Source organism: Protopterus annectens, chromosome 14.part0 (assembly GCF_019279795.1).
Source record: "Protopterus annectens isolate FY-2018-M chromosome 14.part0, PAN1.0, whole genome shotgun sequence".
NCBI lineage: Eukaryota > Metazoa > Chordata > Ceratodontiformes > Protopteridae > Protopterus > Protopterus annectens.
This window is the reverse complement of record NC_056748.1, coordinates 790,578,884-790,603,001: the sequence shown is the minus strand read 5'-3', so window position 1 is coordinate 790,603,001 and position 24,118 is coordinate 790,578,884. Positions and strand designations below refer to the sequence as shown.

Sequence of the window (24,118 nt, the reverse complement as noted above, 5' to 3'; positions counted from 1 at the left end):
ACCTCCTGTGCTTGATGTTTTGGATGATCTATACTCTGACTCCAGTGTTACCCCTGATACTCTTCCTCCTGCTCCTGCCAAGCCTGACAGATACTATAGGGTCCCAGAAACACATTCTCATTTCTTTAGGGCCCATGCTGTTGATTTAGAAACAATTTCACAGGGACCGAAAGGGGTTTCAGCTACCGCCTCCAAAAATCCTTTGCCTTCCAACAGGGAAGCTAGGTCATTAGAGAGATGGGGGAAGAAGGTTTACACCTCCACTACTTTATCTATGAGAGCACTCAATTGTCTCTTTCATATGTTTCAATATCAGGATTACCTGCTAGATGATTTACAGAAAGCATTGGCCTCCCCTGAACCTTTAGATAGGACGTCTTTGCAGGAGGCTGTACATAATTCTCAGCAAGTTAGCAATCACTTTCTTCAGTGTGGATATGATGCATTGGAAGCTTCATGTAGGGCAGCTATGACAGGGGCGGTCATTCGTAGACATGCATGGTTGAAAGAACAACCTCTACCAGATCACGTTAAGGCAAAACTTCTTGATGCACCCTTGGAAAAGAACAAGCTTTTTGGTGCTAATGTTAAAGATGTGTTAAAGTCCATTGAGGAAAAAGCCAAGTCAGTTCAGACAGTCAAAGATTTCCTCCAGGTTCAGCCACCCAGATTCAGCAGGAATTGGCCTTCAAAAACTGGTCCTTTCCTAATCTTGAAAGATTTCAAAGGGGCAAAAACAGGCGTGGCCGAGGAAGAGGACAATACAGAGGTTCCTACAGGGGACGACAATGGCAACCAGCAAACCAAAGAAGTGACACAGGGGTCTCTCCTGCCCCACAGGGACAATCTCAATGACTTTCCTCTACTTCCGCTGACCAATGAGCAAACAGAAGCTCCTTTTGGCGGGAAATTATCTCTGTTTTCAGACAATTGGCACAGATTGACAAAGGACAAATGGATTTTGGACATTATAGACCAAGGTTACAGGTTCCACTTTCATACCTTGCCAAGAAAACAAGGCATGCCAAACCTACCACAAAACCAGAGGGCAGAGGCTGTCAAGCAAATTTCTCTGCTTGCTCAGATCAAAGCAATAGAAAAAGTCCCACAACAAGAACAAGGCCAGGGGTTTTATTCAAGACTGTTCCTTGTTCCAAGAAAAGAAGCTCAATGGAGACCAGTACTGGATTTGTCCGCATTAAACACTTTTCTCATAGTACCAAAGTTCAAAATGCTGACTCTACTCCTTCCCATGCTGGGCAAGGGGTCTTGGCTGATTACTCTGGACCTCAAGGAGGCATACCTGCATGTCCCTATCAGACACAGCTGCAGAAGATACCTCAGATTTCTTGCAGGACCAGAGCATTATCAATTCTCAGCATTGCCATTTGGCTTATCTACTGCGCCCAGAGTATTCACGAAATGCCTGGCTTCAGTAATTGCTCATTGCAGGCTCCAGGGGATCCAAATATACCCGTACCTGGACGACTGCCTCATACAAGCGGACGACAAACTGATTTTGACAAAAAACTTGAATTATGTCATACAATTGCTACAGACTCTGGGATACACAGTCAACTTCCAAAAGTCAAGACTTCAGCCATCCCAGCAAATAACCTTCTTAGGAGCCAAACTAGACACAGCCTCTCAAATGGCTTACTTGACAGAAGACAAGCAAAAGAAGTTAACTCATTATTTCAAAGGTTTGGCAAAGCTCACCCAGATGACTGCAAGGAGATTCCTACAGGCCCTGGGTTACATGGCATCCTGCATTTTCCTGGTTCCATTAGCAAGACTACACATGAGAAAGCTTCAATGGTACCTAAAAAGCTTATGGTCTCAACACAGCAACAACCTAGAGACAACCATACCGCTCATTCCATGCCTACAAAAGGAATTTCTATGGTGGGCCTCGGTAAGCCAGGCAAACACAGGAATGTCGTTCAAAAAACCTCAGATAACACAGACCATGACCACAGACACCTCAGACCTTGGATGGGGGGCGCACATGGAGGGCAGATGTATTCAAGGACAGTGGTCTCCAAAGGAAACACATCTGCATATCAACCAAAAAGAAATGCTGGCAGTAATGCATGCCATCGAGGCTTTTCGACAACAACTTCAGCAAGGCCACCTGCTAATACGGACAGAAGACAACACCACTGTGATGTGGTACATAAACAAGCAGGGGGGCACCCATTCTTACCCCCTTTGCAGACTGACAATGAATCTTTGGGAAAAATCACTGAGCCTAAACATACAGTTGCAATCCTAGTTTGTTCCAGGCAAAGACAATGTGCTGGCGGACAGCCTAAGCAGGAATTTCCTAGACCCCCACGAGTGGAGGTTACATCCAGAAATCTTCATACGACTCACCTCGACATGGGGCAGGCCAGAAGTAGACCTATTTGCCTCCCACCTCAATCATCATCTACAAAAGTTCTGTTCGAGGACATATCATCCACAAGCATGAAAAATAGATGCTCTCTCATTCAACTGGAACTTCCTAAAAATCTATGCATTCCCACCTCTGCCACTGATGACCACAGTATTACTAAAGATCAAAGCAGAGAAGCCCAAGGGGATCCTAATAGCTCCAGACTGGCCAAGACAACACTGGTACCCACTACTACGGAGCATATGTCACAACAAAAAGTGGGCCCTTCCCCAATGGCCCCAACTTTTGACTCAACACAACTTCAAGACAGTACATCCCAACATTCAGACGCTGCAGCTAACAGCTTGGGAGATCCCATGAATAACCTCAATCTATCCCTCTCCAAGGAAGTTCAGCGGATACTAACAGAAGCCCGAAGACCATCCACCAGAAAGGTTTACTCAGCAAAATGGAAGAGATTCAGCATTTGGAATACCAGCAAGGGTCATGATGCATCATTATTGAACATCCCGCTCATTCTGGAATATTTGGCAGATATGCTACAGAATGGACTCTCATATTCTTCCATAAAAATACATGCTTCAGCTATTTCAGCTAGATACAACACTGATCCACCTGTGTTTTCACATCCTTTGTTAAGGCAATTCCTTAGGGGAATCAAGAATATAAAGCCACCAAGAAAGGCTCCAGTACCAGCTTGGGACCTCAACTTTGTCCTAGAAAAACTGACTCTGCCCCCCTTTGAGCCAGCAGCTTCTGTGGACTTACAATTTCTCTCATGGAAGACAGCTTTCCTGTTGGCAATTACCTCAGCAAGAAGGGTTTCGGAATTACAGGCCCTAATGGCAATACCACCGTTCATAACCTTTCACAGAGACAGGGTCTCCTTACGAACCAACCCTACCTTTCTGCCAAAAGTGGTATCTAGGGTTTCTTTAAATCAAGCAATTCACCTGCCTACTTTCTTTCCCAATCCTGAGAGCAAAGAGGAAAGACTTTTGCATACCTTGGACATTCACAGACAACTTCTCTACTACCTGGACAGAACCAAGACCAGTAGGAAGTCTGGTCAGCTTTTTGTAGCTTACGCCCCTGGAGTACAAGGAAAAGCAAATTCCAAACAGACTATTTCAAAATGGATTGGACATTGCATCAGATTCTGTTATTCCTTCCATGGAAAGAGTGTACCAGCCAATGTCAGACCACACTCCACCAGAGCTACAGCCACCTCTACAGCATTCTTAAGAGGGGTGCCTACAAAAGACATTCTAGAAGCTGCTACATGGAGCTCCGTGCATACATTCTCCAAACACTACAACCTCCCTTTATATTCCAGATCCAGAGCAGGCTTTGCTTCGGCAGTCCTGCAGGGATTGATAGCTACACCATCCTTTTCTTAGAGCATTCCACCTCCCCCAGCTAAGCTGTGGTATTCAACCCATATGTTATGACTGCAGTTGCATTCTTGAACGACATAGTACAGTTTTGTACCTACCATAAATGTAGATGTCCGATAGATATGCAACTGCAGTCGGGTTTTCCCTCCCTCCTTCCCCTCTATGCCTTGGGTCCACTCCTATCCCTATTATCCTTAGCTGGGGATATCTGTTATGGTGTATCTGTTTATTGCTTATTTATTGTCTGAAAACCTATGTTTGTCTTCCAATTTGATTACAGCCTTCATTGGAGGGCACCTGGCATCTGGGGCAAGAAACACTGAAGAAGATGGCGTCGGCTGATGCTTATATACTTCAGCTGCTCTGACGTCGGAGTGAAATGCGACATCAGCCGACGTCGGACCCAGACTTTGGAATCCGGCCGACCGAGGGCTGCCTGAGGCAGGACAACCCATATGTTATGACTGCAGTTGCATATCTATCGGACATCTACATTTATGGTAGGTACAAAACTGTACTTTTCCCTCCCTCCATCCCCCTTTTCACATTTTCCCCTAGAGGGACACATGCTTCCCAAGGTGGCTCTTAGCCACCAGGGCCACTTCTGTCTTTTCCCATGTGCTTCTGATGGGTTAGGGCAAGAAAAACTGATGTAATGACATTGGCTGCCTTGCTTTATAGTACTGATGACCTGACATCAGCCTATAGGCGACAACAGCTGGCGAACAAAAATATTGACTCTGGTATTTGGGCCAGCCGAGGGCTACCACAGCAAGGATAACCCAAAGGTGATGACTGCAACAATGAGTACACTCGAACATCTACATTTATGGCAAGTGTACACAACTGTACTTTTCTTATTGTAATTGTTTTCACTTTGTGTTTCTGAGACACCATTTGATTTCAGGACATGATGTGGCAAACACTGTACAGAAATATCCGAAGGCATTTCTGTTCATGATTGCAGAGATTTATGCAGCACAGCTGTTCTGTTTTCCTTTTTTCCTAGTTGCTTACCTTATAATTCACTTCATTAACCTTCACTAGCAATTCAAAAGGGCCCTGCTACTTCCCAAGGATCTTATTTACAGCAGTGCTAATACATGCAACTTGTTTCCTGCTTTGTACCATCTCAGCTGAGTGTTTCATTACATGCTGTCAGTTCTGCTACATCATGTGTTCTGTCATTACTGGCACCACAATTCTTAACCTGTCAAGCATATCCAAAACATGTTCTTTCTCACTTTAAAAGTGAAAACTTTTCATCCTGCCACATTTATTTTCCTATACCTGGCACGTCATAGGGATGTTGGCCATACAACAGTTCAGGAAGTGTGAATCCAGTTGAGTCTTGAGGTACTTATATTACACTAAAGAGAAGATATGGCAGTGACTAGTCCCATTTATCCAATCTCTCTCAATAGCCTTTTGTAACTTAGACTTTCGTTAAAGCATTCAACTAGCTCATCTGCTTGAGGAAGGTATTTAGATATCCTTAGCTGTTTCAGTGTAAAGCACTGTCAAATATTTTATGCATCACTAGATATGAATGGGAATTCTTACTGTATATAAAAACATTACTAGTTCTTTAACTATAGAATTTGGATCAACAGTTGGCTGAGGTAATGCCTCATGAACATTTATTGCATAGTCAGCAGTTGCCATTTTATACTAAAATCCATTATTCAGTTTCACAAGTGGATCCAGAAAGTTCCATCGCTGTGTGTTCAAAAGGGTCCTGTAGAGTAGGCAAAGGTATCAGAGGATTCTTAATTTCTAAGCTGGATGCTGTACTTTGCCATTCAGAGCAGGCTGCACAAAAGCTATCTTTATCATTCATAATATGAGGTTAATAAAATCTAGCCAAAACTCTGGCTTGTTTTGTCCATTTTGAAATAACAACCTAAAATGCAGTGGTGTATTAATTTCTTTACAAGTGTTCCAAATGGTTTTGGAATTAATTGTTTTAGTGTTGGTTCCATCTGTCTGCTTATTCTGTATAGCAGGTATATAATAGGTCTGTTCTATTCTTTGATCCCATTTCTTTTTTGTGTGTGCTCTATGAAGTTCTGCATATGATATTGTTCTCCCACTGGTCTTGCTTGAAATTGGTATGGCTTATTTAGATGTCATCTGTAAATGTTTTCCTCAGTATTCTGATGTGCAGTAGCTTACTTTTACAAGTAGTTCATCCAGTATGAAGGAACATGCTCGAACGTTATTTTTTCCTCCAGAGTACTGGACTGTTCCCTTTCTTTTACTTGGGGTTTCTTTTGCTTGCCTCTCCATTAGAGTCTAGGTTCTGTTTCTGGCTGGTTGCTTTGGTGTAAAGATACTTACAGTTCCCTTTTTTTTCTTCCTTTCAACATAAGACGAATATGTCTCTGCCCTAGTTTTCTGTTAGTTTCCCTTAGTGCATTCTTAACTTGTGGTCTTTCAGTCCCAGTCTGTTTGGTTTCAGTCCCAGTCTGTATGGTGACTTGTCTTATAACTGATGTTTTTACTCTCTTGCTCCTTTTGTGCCTTGTAATCCTGCATTTTCTCTCTGCTGGGAATATGGACTTTGACACTATATCTGACTGAATCTTTCCCCTAAAACACTCATAATTCTTTAAAGTATGTGAAATCTTAGGCAGTGATTACACCATGATGAGATAAATTAGGTGCCAGTCTATTTTAATCAACAGTGTCCACATATTCACTTATAATACAGAATATTCCCTCTTGTCTCTGTGTGTACATATCACTTAAATTTTGCATTTTGCTTGCACATATAGGGTGTTTAACCAGTGTATTCAGGCTTCCAGAATCTAACAATCCTAGTATTTCATTCTGTTCTACTACAGTAGTATGTTGTACACGTGATGCTAACAGGATGTTGAAGTACAGATTATGTCCTAAAAATTAAACATTCAGCCTGCACACCCATTACTGTATTTTCTAGCACACTTTTTATCTGCTGAATAGTATTAACAGTTTTCAAGGACAAGTATTAATGTTATGCAGTGGTTTGCTATATGCCCTTTTCAAGAGCATTTAAAAGGTTCAAATTATGATACTTTTTTTCTTAGTTGCAGGCATATTTAGGTGAAGTATTATTACAAACCCTTTGTGCAGTTATTAATTTAGTTTTTTTTAGTAGAATCTGCAGCTTCACTTAAGGAACAAATGTTCCACCAGAACAAATAGCTTTTTAAGAAGACTAACAGTCTGCCTTGATTCCAGCATTCATAGGTTGCCAAGGTGTGCCCTCTTCTTAAATGTATCTGCAGCTAAAACTGAATTTTCTGAGTTTCTTTCTAGCCACAATTTCAAAATAAGTAGTACATTTACCATTTGCGATCTTACTGGTTTGGTCACATAAAATATGCAGTTATGAAACGTACTGGATGGTGTTTAAGATGAAGCCCCAATTTTTAATAAAATCTCTTGTTTCAGTTTCTGATAGTTTTGAAGATCAATCTTTCAGGTCCATGTATGTGTTCACTGCATCTCCAGTTTGGAGTGATAGAATAAGGGCCCATTCTGTTTGGAAGCAGTTCTTTGTAGCCGCATAGCTTTCAAAAACAAGTAGTTAAGCATCCAGATCATCTTCTGGATTATGCTTCATCTGGGTTGCACTAGACTTGTGGAATCCCCCTGAGGTGGAGGCTGGTTCTCATTCACTCCAGTGCAACTATTTTGAGTATGTACCTTTAACTCCTAGTGGATGTGGCCTGAGCCTTTAAAAATTAAATTATCACCTTACAATTCTAACAAATACTCATTGACAGAGGTCAAATATCAATACAATTGTGTTTGCCATCATGTATGCTTCAAGATAAAATATTTTTAAACCTTGTATGTAGCATGGTTTTGGAATTATTAATGCAAATATGCATAAGTAATATTTGACGCCTAGAGGAGCAGTAGGAGTTAACTGCAGATGCACCTGGAGGCGTCACTCGGATGTAATGAGCCAGGGTGTAGGTCTGCTGCAGGAGGTTGAACTTGTTACTCCCTTTTTCTCTGTTCACCAGCACAGTATACGTGAATTTTTTGGCCATTCTGTACAATCACAGAGCTTAAAAACATGCCTGATGTTCATAACATAGTGTGGCTGCAAAATAACCCAAAGAACTTCCAAACCAAAGGGTAAAACGTTCACACACACACACACAATCCATTTAGTGAAAACTGCAAGAAGTAACTAGAAAAGCTAGCGTATTCACTATGAAGTACCTTAGATCTCTTGTAATGGATGCACTTGGGATATTTTCAATTGGAATACTAGTAGTAAAACGTTTAAAAAATAAAAATAAAAAAGTCATGGACCTTTAGAAGCCATGTATCTGAAACACTGGTATGTCCTCCTTAAGGAGGCATTTGCATATATCCCATGGACCTCCACAGCAGCAGGTTTGTTTGCTTGTTTATTTATTAATTGTATTTACTTACTTAATAGATTTGTTTATATTCTTTCACTGGGGTAGTGCATTTTCAGTAGTGACCAATTTCAGACTCGGTCCGGGTGAAATATAAAACATTGCATAAGAAAAAAATTTTTAGCAATAATAGAGTAGTCCGGACTAATTAAGCAAGAGAAAAAAAAAATATATATATATATATATATATATATATACACACACACACACACACACACACACACACACACACACACACACACACACACACTAGTGAACAAGTACAATGCAATGCACAATCAAGCAGAGTGTAATGCACAATATCGACATTCGTTTCTAAAGTGGGTCAGTCTTCAGTAAATGCTGAGAGAGAAGAGGAGACTTGGAAAGTAGATAGGTTAGGTGATGTGTCTAGTGTTGAAGCAGGAACTGCATTTGGAATAAGTGTTGATTTCTTTTATGTTGATGGGAAGAGCTTGCCAAGGAGTGGGTACCTGAGAGAAGAAAGCAATGTGCAGTGCTGTGGAGTTTGGGTTTAGGGGTAATGACAGATTGTGTGGATTGTGAATAGTGTCTCAGGCTATATGAGGAGGTTTTTTCATGAAGTCTAGCTGCAAGCGGAGTAAATGTGTGGAGCTGGAGTAGTTTGCAGAGTTGGGATCCTAAAAGTAGGTTAGATTTTAGTTTTATGGGTAATCATTTGGCTTTTTTAGGATTATGCAGTGATGTTTACAGTGAAGTCTCTAGCTTTGCTGGGTTATTTTGCAGTTTTTACTAAATGCAGCTGTTCAACAAATGCCAAATCAGTCTACATGGAGGAACACACGCTTTCTATAGATAGATGAATTCACACTGGTTGTGTTTTTTTTGGCTTTTCCCGGTTAGGGGTCACCACAGCGGAACTCCGGTCCGCTAATGATTGGCAGTAGATTTTTACGTGCCGAGTTGCCAGCCCTGACGCACATCCTTCAACAAAGGTACGCCCATTCACGCATGTCTCCACACAGAAGACACTCTAGCTGAGAATCGAACAGGACAATGTCTTACTGTGAGGCGACAACGCTACCGCAGCACCACCACCACAGTACAGATAGATGAATTCACTCTAATAACTTCATATTATTGAAAATATCACTTTTAGAGACTAATGATAGTTTTATTTCTGATATTGTAATAACGCAATATGTTTGTGGTGTTTATATATTATCTACGTATCCACATGACAGAAAAAAAAATGTGAAGTAAATCTAAGGGCATCTGCAGAAGTCGAGTAGTGAAATTAAATGACAGTTCTGATAGCAAAAACATGAATTGTGTCTTCATTTTGTTTAGAAAATAACACAAAAAGATAGTACCAGCTCCTTAAACTGTGAAGACGTCATATGCATATAATATGAAAACACTTGTCTTCATATACAGATCTACCCATCACATTCAGGCATTCACATTAATGACATGGAAAATTAATGGTTGTTTAACTCTGATCAGCTTACAGAGTTCAGTCACATTCATGCACATACTTAATTCCCACCCAAGAGTAAATACGTTTGACATGACATACCTATAATGAAGTGATCATGTGAAAGAAATTTTGATACCTACAAAACTGTCTGCCTCTGAAAATAGAACACATTGCACTTAAGCTGAAATAAATAATTAAAAATATTGCCTGTATTATAAGCATATACTAAAAATGATATACTAGTGCTTTGTTACCTAACAACGTAAAACACGTTCTTGAAGTAAGAGAATAATTCAAAGCAAGCTCCAATCAGCTGTTCAGAAAAAATATATAATCCGTCAGTTAAGGGGGTGGCTGCAGGGGTGCAGTGGTTAATGTCACCTCACAGCAAGAGGTTCTGAGGTTCACGCCTCAGCTGGGGTGCCTTCTATGATGAGTCCACATGTTCTCCCTATGGTCATGTGGGTTTCCTCTGGATGCTCCGGTTTCTTCCTGCATTCCAAAGACATGCAGTAGGTGGATTGGACACTCTAATTTGGCCATAAGTAATCGTGTGCATGAGTGATTGGTATGAATGAACTACAGTAGTAGGGCTAGCCACCGAGCGGTGTAAACCTTGGCTCAAGATGATTGCCACTGCTGAAGTGGCACCCCGACCCCTTGTGCAAAATGACTGCTCATAGAACAATATAAGCTGATAGAAAATGACAATGGCAGAATTAACTAAGTCCCAAGAGGAGCTTAATACATTGATATCAATAAATTAGTGACTTTTTAACAGAAGCTAGTGCCCATGTGGCGCTGCTAGAAAATAAGTTGATGCAGGACAAGAAAAATAAACTGGAAAGAGATTTCATTGATTTCCAGAAAGGAAATGTGTTCACATGGCTGCGTGAACCAGTGAGAAGTCAAGGAGGTGCTTGGTCACAACCAGTTAATGCATCTAATGAAACACATCCTCCCAATTCAACGTCAGTAGAGCAGTCAACAAACGAGGAGGTGTCAGCCCCAGCGAACGCAGCCGTTACCAGCGGTAAGCAGGATAAGGTGAAAGAACATTGTTCTTTATTACAAACCAACAATATAAAGACCATTACACCAGACGTCCATAGAAAAGAGACATCCATTGTTAATGTTGCATCTACTTCCAAACAATATATGGGTTTTTGTCCTTTTCCTCTACCCATTTGGATGAACCAAAAGATGTAGTGGTCTCCACAACAGAGCTCCAAGAAACGCGAAATGCCAGAAGAGAGACTGGAGTTTCAAAGGAAACTTCTTCGACCAGTGAGTCAGACCTAATAATTAACATTTCTAGTTATATTTTGAAACCAATTGAGAGAAGGCTGTTAAGTAAAGGGCTTTCATTTATACCAGCAACGGGCATTGACTTTACTGACTTTGACAGATTTGAAAATGTTTACGAGAAATTTAAACTTTAGATTAATATATGGTGATGTAGGAAATGAAGAAAAAAATGTTTTTAAAAAAACCTCTACTTTCATCCCCCAGACACATCTACGTATTGAGTCATTTGAGAAAGCATGTGAAAGAGATCTGTTAACATTATGCAACGGAAGTAGCACAAAAGTTAAACAAGTTTTATTATTTAGATGTTAATGAACAACAAGCTCTTGAAGGGCTACAAGCAAATAAGAATATTGTGATTAGATCCGCAGATAAAGGGGGCACCATAGTTATTTTAGACACTGATTTCTATGAGTTGAGAATGCAAAGTCTTTTAGATGATAGACAGTTACTTGAGCATCAATTCCATGCAATTGAGTAGAATCATCAACGGGGTACATGAGGAGTTATACAATATGTTTCTTTGTAATGTTACTGATTTTGGCTTGTACAAGTGTTTTCTAATTGAAAGACCCATTATACCTACCTTTAGAGGGCTACCAAAGGTCCATAAGGATACTATGAGCCCACTGTTGAGATCTATTGTCTCAAGTAGGGGGTGGCTAACTAAGACAATTTCTATATGCTTGGAGAAACAGCTTAGGAAGATAGTAGAATAGACTCCCAGAGTAATTACAGATGCACAACAATTTTTGGAAAGTCTGACGGACTTCACCTTGCCAACATGTAATGATGAGATAGATTTTATGGTGACCCTCGATGTTGCTTCTTTGTTCACTTACATTCCGAATGACATAGGGGTTGAATACATGAGATTATTCTTGCTCCAGAAGAATATGCCTAGGGAGTTGATAATGAGATGTGCCATGTTAATGGACATAGTATTAAAAAATAATGTTTTCGTCTACAATGATTCATATTTTTTACAACAGAAATGAGTGGCAACGGGCACTCCATGTGCCAACTCTTACACCAGCCTTGTTATGGCGTATTGGGAACACACATATATTACATGTAGTGTATATTATGGCAATAACATTCGATTATATAAGCGTTTTGTAGACTATATCTATTTACTATGGAAAGGAGACGTCGATATACTCCATGAGTTTATAGAATACATTAATGGGACTACTGATTTCTTGTCCCTTACAGGTAAATGGTCCCTCGATAGGATAGAATTCTTGGATGTTCTGTTTCTAAAAGAAGATAATACTGTACAGACACAGTTATTAAGGAAGGATTGTAGAAAAAACACACACTTACACCATACTAGTAAGCACCCTCCACATATTTATAAAAATATAGTGAAGAGTCAGGCTTTGAGGGTGTCTAGACTTACCAGTGATGAAAATAAGTTCCAAGAAACCATTGAAACTTTGCACAGTGAATTTCTAGACAGGGGTTATAGACCTAATGAAATAGCAATTTTACACCAAGAAGAGATAGTGAACAGGACCTCATCTGGTAGACCTAATACATATGCAGGGTCAATGAGAGGCACAGTCCCACAGATAGACCAGACAACAGAGAGACTTCAACAAGGCTAGTAATACCGTATACCAAGAACAATAATAAGATTAGAGAGATTTTTTTTTCAAGAAATGGAACATCCTCACCATGGATGATAAGTTACATCGAGCAGTAGGGAATACCCCTAAATTTACATATAAGAACACTAAATCCCTGAAATGATTACTATGCTATGGCAATACTAACAAACCACATGTTGTATCAGATAGGAAAGGGACTTTTTCTTGTAGATCATGCAACCAATGTTGCTGTATGTCCAATACAGATTATTTTGTCCATCCTGATACTGGACGAAGATATAATTTTCACTTTTATGCTGGTTGCAAAACCCGTGATTTGGTTTATGTAGCAGTGTGCATAGAATGTGGGTGTTTCTATGTAGGGAAGACTAACAGAACCCTGCAAGAACGTGCTAGAGGACACGTCTGTGCCATTAACAGGGAAGACGATACCAACGCCTTGGCCAAACACATTATTACCAATGGTACAAAACACAGTTTTAAATTTATAGCTATTGAGTTAGTGTTTAAGACCACTAGGCTAGGAGATCACAGAAACTACAGAACAGAGAGAAACCAGATGGATTATGCGGTTACAGGCCGATAGATCATCTGTTTTAAATGATAGAGTCTCTATAAAGCCCTTTCCCATGGCTAGAGATCATAAGCATTGAAGTGAAGGAATATATTTTTCATGAAACGTTTACATTGATTAAACACACAGATAATATACGATATATGTATCTTGTATGTATTGTGTTATATCTTTTTTCTTTTTTATGTTTCATGAATGTTTTTATACATATTGTTATGCATAGATGTACACATACACATATACTTGTTTGTTTATTTATTATCCATATATTGTTGCATATGTATGATTATACATTTTTTTTCTTATATTTATTAGTAGTTTTACAAGCATATTTTAATAGGATATGTTTTTATGCAAGCCTATGACTTTTTTAATCTATATGTTAACATTTTAATTATTCTAAATTTTCTGATAGTGACGTCATTTGATATTAATTATGCATTTGTGATTGGCCAATAAGCAGTTAGAGTGGTTATTTAAATGCTGATAGTTGGTTGCTCTTTTACAGTCTGATGAAGCATTCGAATGAATGTGAAAGCGCTTACTGATTTTTAACTGTTTTATTTCTTTCATTAAACGGTTAGCTTTCTATTGTCGTGTTGTGTTTCTGCGAGTTCGTTTTTGGATTTGCACATTCATGCACATACTTAATTCCCACCCAAGAGTAAATACGTTTGACATGACATACTTCTAATGAAGTGATCATGTGAAAGAACTTTTGATACCTCCAGAACTGTCTGCCTCTGAAAATAGAAGACATTGCACTTAAGCTGAAATAAATCATTAAAAATATTGTCTATATTATAAGCATATAACTAAAAACGATATACTAGTGCTTTGTTAACTAACAACTTAAAACACGTTCTTGAAGTAAAAGAATAATTCAAAGCAAGCTCCATTCAGCTGTTTAGAAAAAATATATAATCCGTCAGTTAAGGGGGTGGCTGCAGTGGTTAATGTCATCTCACAGCAAGAGGTTCTGAGGTTCACGCCTCAGCTGGGGTGCCTTCTATGATGAGTCTACATGTCCTCCCTGCGGTCATGTGGGTTTCCTCTGGATGCTCTGGTTTCCTCCCGCATTCCAAAGACATGCAGTAGGTGGATTGGATACACTAATTTGGCCATAAGTAATTGTGTGCACAAGTGATTGGTACGAATGAACTACAATGGTGGGGCTAGCCACCGAGCGGTGTAAACCTTGGCTCAAGATGATTGCCACTGCTGAAGTGGCACCCCGACCCCATGTGCAAAATGGGAAAAGAGGTTGGGGATGGGTAGAATGACTCTAAGTACATTTCATTTGTTGTTCAAAATGCTGCATTTAAAAAAAAAAAAAAACACCCTCTCCTTCAAACCCTCAGAGGTATATGATTATAATTTATAGAACACAAGTTGGCGAATAACAAAAAAACTTCAGTAGATTTTCCTATGCTCTATTCCAAACTGAATGGTAACCAGAATAATAGCAATCCCTTTCTTGACACCTTGTGGCTGTTCTAAAACTTCTACTACTTTTTTGTTTTAATTTGGCCCCCTACTTTTTTCCCTTTTCACCAACAACCTACACACTGCCACCAAACATGCCTCCCTCATACATTATGCAGATGATTCCTTCCTCATCTGCTCTGCCCCAACTCTAACAGAACTGCAACAGATCACCCAATAATCTTTCTCTTCAGTTGAAAGTTGGCTATCTAATGCCCAGCTTCTCCTCAATCCAAATAAAACCAAACTCCTCATCTTCCAATCCTCCAAATCTACCCCAAACACCCCACATTTCACTATTCAGTCGAAGGATAACACCTCCATTTCACCAACTGCCCACACAAAACTACTTGGCATACAGATAGACAATAATCTCAAATTTGATATCCACATATCATTAACAATAAAAAAAATTCACAAAAAAATGGGTGCCTTGTATAGAAGCCACCAATACCTCACCAAACCAGCAAGAATCTCTATTGCCAATTCCCAACTAATCTCCACCCTGCTCTATGCATCACCCATACTTACTAATCTTAGACAGTCAGACCTACACAAACTCGAAGCCTGCTACAATAAAATCACAAATTTTGCCACTGGTGCCTCCTACCGCAGCCACCACTGTGTCTCCCTTAGAAACCTTGACTGGCTTGAACTCCCACAACTCCTACACCAAACTCCACTCACCTTTGCTCTTAAACTAGTAAACCACCCTCACTGAATCCCATCACTCCATACAATTCTCAAACCCCACCACTATTCTAGACCACTACACTCCTGCAACAAAAATCTACTCCAGGTCACCAAAGCCAAAAACTCAGCAGGGGAAACACTTTTTTCCTGCGCTATATCCAAGCTCTGGAACAAGCTTCCCATTGCCATAACTACCCTTCCTTCCTGCAGTCTTTTCAAGACTGCACTTAAATCTCACCTAATTTCTCACTGGCTTTGTCCTTGTCCAAACCCCGACTAATAACCCCCCCCCCTTCAATCCTTTTCTCCTTTCCCAGATTTACATAGAGTATCCTGTCTATCACTATGAAACTGAAATGAAGATTATTCACTGCTTGTTAATTCTTCCAGGATTTAGTTATCATTTAGTCTATTTTTTATTGTTATCTAGTTACTGTAAAGAAAATTTGTAGCACTGTTTACTTCTTATTTCTGAATGTTTGTAATTAGAGCTTAATACTCAGTTTTACTGATTTTGCTCCTGTATTACTCCATGTCATGATCACATCTACTGTATACATACCTTTATTGTTTTCCCATCTACTATGTCATTCTGTGTAGGTTTTCTCCCCGGGCCTCTGCTGAAAAAGAACGTGTCCAGCTGGAATTTTCCGGTAAATAAATAAATAATATAGTATAGAGCATTGAACTGTAACACTGTAAACCGTAGGTAATTGATGTCCTTCAAGAATGCAACTGCAGTCATAACATATGGGTTGTCCTGCCTCAGGCAGCCCTCGGTCGGCCGGATTCCAAAGTCTGGGTCCGACGTCGGCTGATGTCGCATTTCTCTCCAACGTCAGAGCGGCTGGAGTACATAAGCATCAGCCGACGCCATTTTCTTCAGTCTTTCTTGCCGCGCGGTGCCCGAAGCAGAAGCAGTTCGCAAGTGCCGGTCGGTCAGCTCCTGTATTCTTCGAATCCGAAGTCATCAAAAAAGCTAAGTACCCCGTTGGGGACCTTTCTTGCCTCAGCCGATGTCAGAAATTACTGAAAAAGTTAACAATTGTCTGTCTTGTGGTAAACAAATACCTCATAAGGATTTCCACTCTTACTGTCTTCCTTGCCTTGGCCCAGACCACGACGTCTCGGCCTGTGTCGCCTGTGCTCGCTTAAATAAGCGCACTCTTAGGCGCTGGGCGGAGTTCGCTGAAGACTTTTTTGGCGATAAATTTGCTTATACAATGCCGTCGGAACTTCCGACATCGCAGACTCCTAAGAAACGAAAAGACCCGGACCAACATCCTCGGCCCGCGTCTTCCACCGACTCCACGCCAAAACCTACCGCGAGTGCTCCGGTTCCCCCTGAGACGGTTATTTCACCGCTCCGAACCGAAGACACAGCTTTACCGACACCTCCGATACCGGAGGCCACACCGACGCCAGTTATAGATTTTCCTCCGGATACTGAAACCGAGGAAATGCCCGAGACCATTGCTGTAGATAAGGTCACTCCTGCACGTGGAGCTGCTAGGCCTCCTATGGCCATGTCTATTAAGGCCTACACACGTGCTAAGGCAGCCAGCAAGACCAAGCACCTTACTGTTAAGGCCTTACCTCAGCCTACTCCTGAAACACAAATCATGACTATGGCCGCAGACTTAATTTCCATGATTAGAGGTTCACAGGCCCATCCTGAGAGAGGATCCCAGCCTCCTCCTGATAAGAGGCCCCGGGTTGAACCCTCTGACCCTATCCCTTCAGATGAAGATTCTGAGGACTCTGTTCACTCCGATGGCCAGGAAGAGCCCTTCCAGACCTATGAGGACTCTGATGCAGAGGATTCCATCCCCTCAGCCTCCCCTCCTGAGGATATTTCTTTTGGGGAAGTTCTGCATACCATGAGGGAACATTTTAAGTGGCAAGGCCAGGAATATTCTGATTCCAGAAAGTGCCTTCGAACCTTACTTAAAAAGCCCCAACACAGGCCCCTGGCTATACCTCCTGTGCTTGATGTTTTGGATGACCTATACTCTGACTCCACTGTTACCCCGGATACTCTTCCTCCTGTCCCAGCCAAGCCAGACAGATATTATAGGGTCCCAGAAACACATTCTCATTTCTTTAGGGCCCATGCTGTTGATTTAGAAACTATTTCTCAGGGACCTAAAGGGGTTTCAGCATCCACCTCCAAAAATCCCTTGCCTTCCAACAGGGAAGCTAGGTCATTAGAGAGATGGGGGAAAAAGGTCTACACCTCCACTACTTTATCTATGAGAGCTCTGAATTGCCTCTTTCATATGTTTCAATATCAGGATTACCTGTTAGATGATTTACAGAAAACATTGGCCTCTCCTGAACCTTTAGACAGGAAGTCTTTGCAGGAAGCTGTACATAATTCTCAGCAAGTCAGCAATCACTTTCTGCAGTGTGGATATGATGCATTGGAAGCTTCATGTAGGGCAGCTATGACAGGGGCGGTCATTCGTAGACATGCATGGTTAAAAGAACAACTTCTACCAGATCATGTTAAGGCAAAAACTTCTTGATGCACCTTTGGAAAAGAACAAGCTTTTTGGTATTAATGCTAAAGATGTGTTAAAGTCCATCGAGGAAAAAGCAAAATCAGTTCAGACGGTCAAAGATTTCCTCCAGGTTCAGCCACCCAGATTCAGCAGGAATTGGCCTTCTAAAAACTGGTCCTTTCCTAATCTTGAAAGATTTCAAAGGGATAAAAACAGGCGTGGCCGAGGAAGAGGACAATACAGAGGTTCTTACAGGGGACGACAATGGCAACCAGCAAACCAAAGAAGTGACACAGGCGTCTCCCCTGCCCCACAGGGACAATCTCAATGACTTTCCTCTACTTCCGCTGACCAAGGAGCAAATAGAAGCTCCCTTGGGTGGAAAATTATCTCTGTTTTCAGACAATTGGCACAGATTGACAAAGGACAAATGGATTTTGGACATTATAGACCAAGGTTACAGGTTCCACTTTCATACCTTACCAAGAAAACAAGGCATGCCAAACCTACCACAAAACCAGAGGGCAGAGGCTATCAAGCAAATTTCTCTGCTTGCTCAGATCAAAGCAATAGAAAGAGTTCCACAACAAGAACAAGGCCAGGGGTTTTACTCAAGACTGTTCCTTGTTCCAAGAAAAGAAACTCAATGGAGACCAATACTGGATTTGTCCGCATTAAACACTTTTCTCATAGTACCAAAGTTCAAAATGCTGACTCTACAGCAACTCCTTCCCATGCTGGGCAAGAGGTCTTGGCTGATTACTCTGGACCTCAAGGAGGCATACCTGCATGTCCCTATCAGACACAGCTGCAGAAGATATCTCAGATTTCTTGCAGGGCCAGAGCATTATCAATTCTCAGCATTGCCATTTGGCTTATCTACTGCGCCCAGAGTATTTACAAAATGCCTGGCTTCAGTAATTGCTCATTGCAGGCTCCAGGGGATCCAAATTTACCCATACCTGGACGACTGCCTCATACAAGCGGACGACAAATTGATTTTGACAAAAAAATTGAACTATGTCATACAATTGCTACAGGCTCTGGGATACACAGTCAACTTCCAAAAGTCAAGACTTCAGCCATCCCAGCAAATAACCTTCTTAGGAGCCAATCTAGACACAGCCTCTCAAATGGCTTACCTGACAGAAGACAAGCAAGAGAAGTTAACTCATTATTTCAAAGGTTTGGCAAAACTCACCCAGATGACTGCAAGGGGATTCCTACAGGCCCTGGGTTACATGGCATCCTGCATTCTCCTGGTTCCATTAGCAAGACTACACATGAGAAAGCTTCAACGGTACCTAAAAAGCCTATGGTCTCAGCACAGCAACAACCTAGAGACAACCATACCGCTCATTCCATGCCTACAAAAGGAATTCCTATGGTGGGCCTCGGTAAGCCAGGCAAACACAGGTATGTCATTCAAAAAACCTCAGATAACACAGACCATGACCACAGACGCCTCAGACCTTGGATGGGGGGGGCGCACATGGAGGGTAGATGTATACAAGGACAATGGTCTCCAAAGGAAACACATCTGCATATAAACCAAAAGGAAATGCTGGCAGTAATGCATGCCATTGAGGCCTTTCGACAACAACTTCAGCAAGGCCATCTACTGATACGGACAGACAACACCACTGTGATGTGGTACATAAACAAGCAAGGGGGCACCCATTCCTACCCCCTTTGCAGACTGACAATGAATCTTTGGGAAAAATCACTGAACCTAAACATACAGTTGCAATCCCAGTTTGTTCCAGGCAAAGACAATGTGCTGGCAGACAGCCTAAGCAGGAATTTCATAGATCCACACGAGTGGAGGTTACATCCGAAAATCTTCACACAACTCACCTCGACATGGGGCAGGCCAGAAGTAGACCTATTTGCCTCCCACCTCAACCATCATCTACAAAAATTCTGTTCAAGGACATACCATCCACAAGCTTGGAAAATAGATGCTCTTTCATTCAACTGGAACTTTCTAAAAATCTATGCATTCCCACCTCTGCCACTGATGACCACAGTATTACTAAAGATCAAAGCAGAGAGGCCCAAGGGGATCCTAATAGCTCCAGACTGGCCAAGATAACACTGGTACCCACTACTACGGAGCATATGTCACAACAAAAAGTGGGCCCTTCCCCAATGGCCCCTACTTTTGACTCAACACAACTTCAAAACAGTGCATCCAAACCTTCAGACACTGCAGCTAACAGCCTGGGAGATCCCATGAATAACCTCAATCTATCTCTCTCCAAGGAAGTTCAGCGGATATTAACAGAAGCTCGAAGACCATCCACCAGAAAGGTTTACTTAGCAAAATGGAAGAGATTCAGCATTTGGAATACCAGCAAGGGATATGATGCATCATTATTGAATATCCCACTCATCCTGGAATATTTGGCAGATATGCTACAGAATGGACTCTCATATTCTTCCATAAAGATACATGCTTCAGCTATCTCAGTTAGATATAACACTGATCCGCCTGTGTTTTCACATCCTTTGTTAAGGCAATTCCTCAGGGGAATCGAGAACATTAAGCCACCAAGAAAGGCTCCAGTGCCAGCTTGGGACCTCAACTTTGTCCTAGAAAAACTGACTCTACCTCCCTTTGAGCCAGCAGCTTCAGTGGACTTACAATTTTTATCATGGAAGACAGCTTTCCTGTTGGCAGTTACCTCAGCAAGAAGGGTTTCGGAACTACAGGCCCTAATGGCAACACCACAGTTCATAATCTTTCACAGAGACAGGGTCTCCTTAAGAACCAACCCTACTTTTATGCCAAAGGTGGTATCTAGGGTTTCTTTAAATCAAGCTATTCACCTGCCTACTTTCTTCCCCAATCCTGAGAGCAAAGGGGAAAGACTGTTGCATACCTTGGACATTCACAGACAACTTCGCTACTACCTGGACAGAACCAAGACCAGTAGGAAGTCTGATCAGCTTTTTGTAGCTTACGCCCCTGGAGTACAAGGAAAAGCAATTTCCAAACAGACTATTTCAAAATGGATTGGACATTGCATCAGATTTTGTTATTCCTTCCATGGGAAGAATGTTCCAGCCAATGTCAGACCACACTCCACCAGAGCTACAACCACCTCTACAGCATTCTTAAGAGGGGTGCCTACAAAAGACATTCTAGAAGCTGCTACATGGAGCTCCGTGCATACATTCTCCAAACACTACAATCTCCCTTTATATTCCAGATCCAGAGCAGGCTTTGCTTCGGCAGTCCTGTAGGGTTTGATTGCCACACCATCTCTTTCTTAGAGCATTCCTCCTTCCCCAGCTAAGCTATGGTATTCAACCCATATGTTATGACTGCAGTTGCATTCTTGAAGGACATAGTACAGTTTTGTACCTGCCATAAATGTAGATGTCCGATAGATATGCAACTGCAGTCGGATTTTCCCTCCCTCCATACCCCTCTATGCCTTGGGTCCACTCCTATCCCTGTTTCTCTTAGCTGGGGATATCTGTTATGGTGTATCTGTTTATTGCTTACTTATTTGTCTGGAATCCTGTTTTTGTCTTCCACTTTGATTACAGTCTTCCTTGGAGGGCACCTGGCATCTGGGGCAAGAAACACTGAAGAAAATGGCGTTGGCTGATGCTTATGTACTCCAGCCGCTCTGACGTCGGAGAGAAATGCGACATCAGCTGACGTCGGACCCAGACTTTGGAATCCGGACGACCGAGGGCTGCCTGAGGCAGGACAACCCATATGTTATGACTGCAGTTGCATATCTATCGGACATCTACATTTATGGTAGGTACAAAACTGTAATTTTCACTGTGACAGCTATATCTGGATTAAGGTTTAAAGATTTGCCCATTAAAATTCTGATTATTTGTTAGATCATACAAGTAAAAAGAGCAACAGTATCATTTTCATACCAGTTCACCATATTTAGGAAGATTGGAGGACCTAAACTTTGCAACGTTTACCATGTAATTGTGATCGAACAAAGCTAGAAATGGATAAATCCTGCATTTCCCACACCTGTTGATTGATTATTGCCATTACACAGTGACTTTATTTAAGAAAGAAGTTGCTTTTCTGTTTTTAAATAATACCATTGTACAAGTGGCATTTCAGTTTCCTGCCATATCTTAAGCAGACCACATGTGTACTGCACAAGCATATGGCATGTTTGTTTCCAGGCTTGTGCAGTACACCAGCGAAATTCAGGAATGAATGCATACAAGGTGCTCACTTCTCGCAAGCCTTCCTATCATATGTCTTGGACTTTTCTGACTTCCCTTGTCGTTTTTTGGTACTTCTACACAGAACAAGAGGAGAAAGAAACAGACAGTACCATGTGGATGTTCTCAGGAAGCAAGCAGCTTATATTTTTGTTTTTAGCATATGTGGCTGTGGTGACCACACTTATTCTGGTTGCTAATGTTAAAACAGGCATGTTGATTGCTCTGTCCACTCAGCATGCAAGTTATAGAATGCAAATGAGTATTTTTGAAAAGCATTGGACATTGGGATCAAGTAATGTGGCTGTCAGATAGACCTGGATTTTGGTAAACATTTCCAGATGTCATGAGTTTTAGAACATGTTAGTCTGAGGGAAAGCTTTCAAGAAATTTTGCAAGAGGTCAGCTGTGTGTTCCTTTGGGATAGAACATTTGTTTAGTTCCTTGCTATTTAGGCATTTGTTAAGGGTGATCATCACTGGTATACTTCTGTGTGTCTAAAACATGAATTGAAGAGCTTGGGATGGGAATTGTTAATATAGAAAAACTTGTGAAGTTGTATCTCTTTTTTTTTTTTGTGCTGTGACAGGAGGAATCTCACAAATGCTTGTCTTGGCAGCTTAACTTATTTTTCAGTTAGTGTTTTCTACTACAGTTTGCAGTGCAGTGTTTGATAATATGATAAGTTTCTAAACTAATGAGAGCGAAGCTAGGTCACAGCTTTTTCATAAAGGAAAATAAAGTTGCATGAGGTTAGCATTTCTGACCATGCACAATAGTCTTGCATCAAAGTTATTTAAGACTGAGGACCAGTTCAGATTCTGTGCTATGTATGTTCATTTTAAAGTAGTGTGTATGTTTTTCATGGCAGTTAATGTATATGAGAGATACCATGACAGGTAAACTAAATAATGTGGAACTCTCCAGCTGCACAGAATATGTATTCATGGACATAACAGCTGTATCATGTCTTATGTTTTTTATGCTTTCTTTTACCAGAAATTTTGCAAGTTTTACTAGCCGTTAAACTGCGTGGAACAGCAGCTTAAAGCGTTTTTCACCACACTGTGATTGTCATGAATAAATTCTTAAAAACAAAGGCCAAAGAACGTATAAAGAAGGAGTCTAATGCATAAACAGCATTCATCTACTAAAGCGGAAGTTTAGTTTGTACACTTTTAAAAACGTATTTGTAGTCTGTGTAATCCGAAAATGTTCATTATGTCAAGCAACAATAATGTTCATGCTTTTTTACATTATTTTATGAATTTAAAGTGTTATTTCTATATTGCAGCCTAATGGAATCAAATATTTTTAATGAACTGAGAAGTCTGGAACTGGTAATTTTGTATAAATGAGAAAAACTGGGCATTGACATTTTACTGTAAAGCCAGCATTACACACCATGTTATAGCATAAAATGTCAGTATTGTAAACCATTTCTTGAATACCACTTGAGAGTCAGTGTAACTCAGTGATAAAAGCAGTGGGCTGTAAAGCACGAGATCTTAAGTTCATACTTTTGTTTCAGGCAATTGCATAGTCAACAGCTTAGTGACATTCTCTAGTTTTTTATCAACTCACCAGCCAATTCATAATGTATAAAAAAGTAGTTTTCATCATTTTAAGTTATTCATTAAGGTAAAATTGTAATGCAAAAAAATCTGTCAAGGGTTGTGTTATACAAGTTAAAAAAATGTCCTAATTGCCAACTTGAACATAAAAGACCAAATTTCAACTAGACTTAAGACATTCATTATTTATGTTTCTAAATTCGAAATGGAAAAACGATTTATGCAAGGCTGTCAGTTGTGATTTGCTTATTCTGCCAAATTGCAACATTTATGCAACTTTTTGTAAAATCACACAGTACTAATATATTGTGGTGATTGGAAAAAAAGATAATGTTAATTCCCAGAAAAAAATCTTGAAAAATGAGTTTTGATATTTTTGAAATTATCATCTGGGTTAGCATTTGTTGAATTTCTTGCTATAGAAATCCCCAAGAGTGCTGCATCCTCTTCCGGGATCCTCTGATTATTGAATCTGATGAAGACTTTTTAAAT

General features: G+C 40.7%; 1 protein-coding gene across 1 annotated transcript in view; it reads left to right on the top strand.

Moving 5' to 3' along the window:
* SEMA4G (semaphorin 4G) overlaps window positions 1-23,808 on the top strand; it is a 1,755,375-nt gene extending 1,731,567 nt beyond the window's left edge. The window contains exon 16 of the transcript XR_006362793.1: window positions 23,052-23,808. The gene's annotated coding sequence lies outside the window, so the exon portion shown is untranslated. The remainder of the gene's footprint in view (window positions 1-23,051) is intronic.
* Window positions 23,809-24,118: the final 310 nt, after the last annotated feature.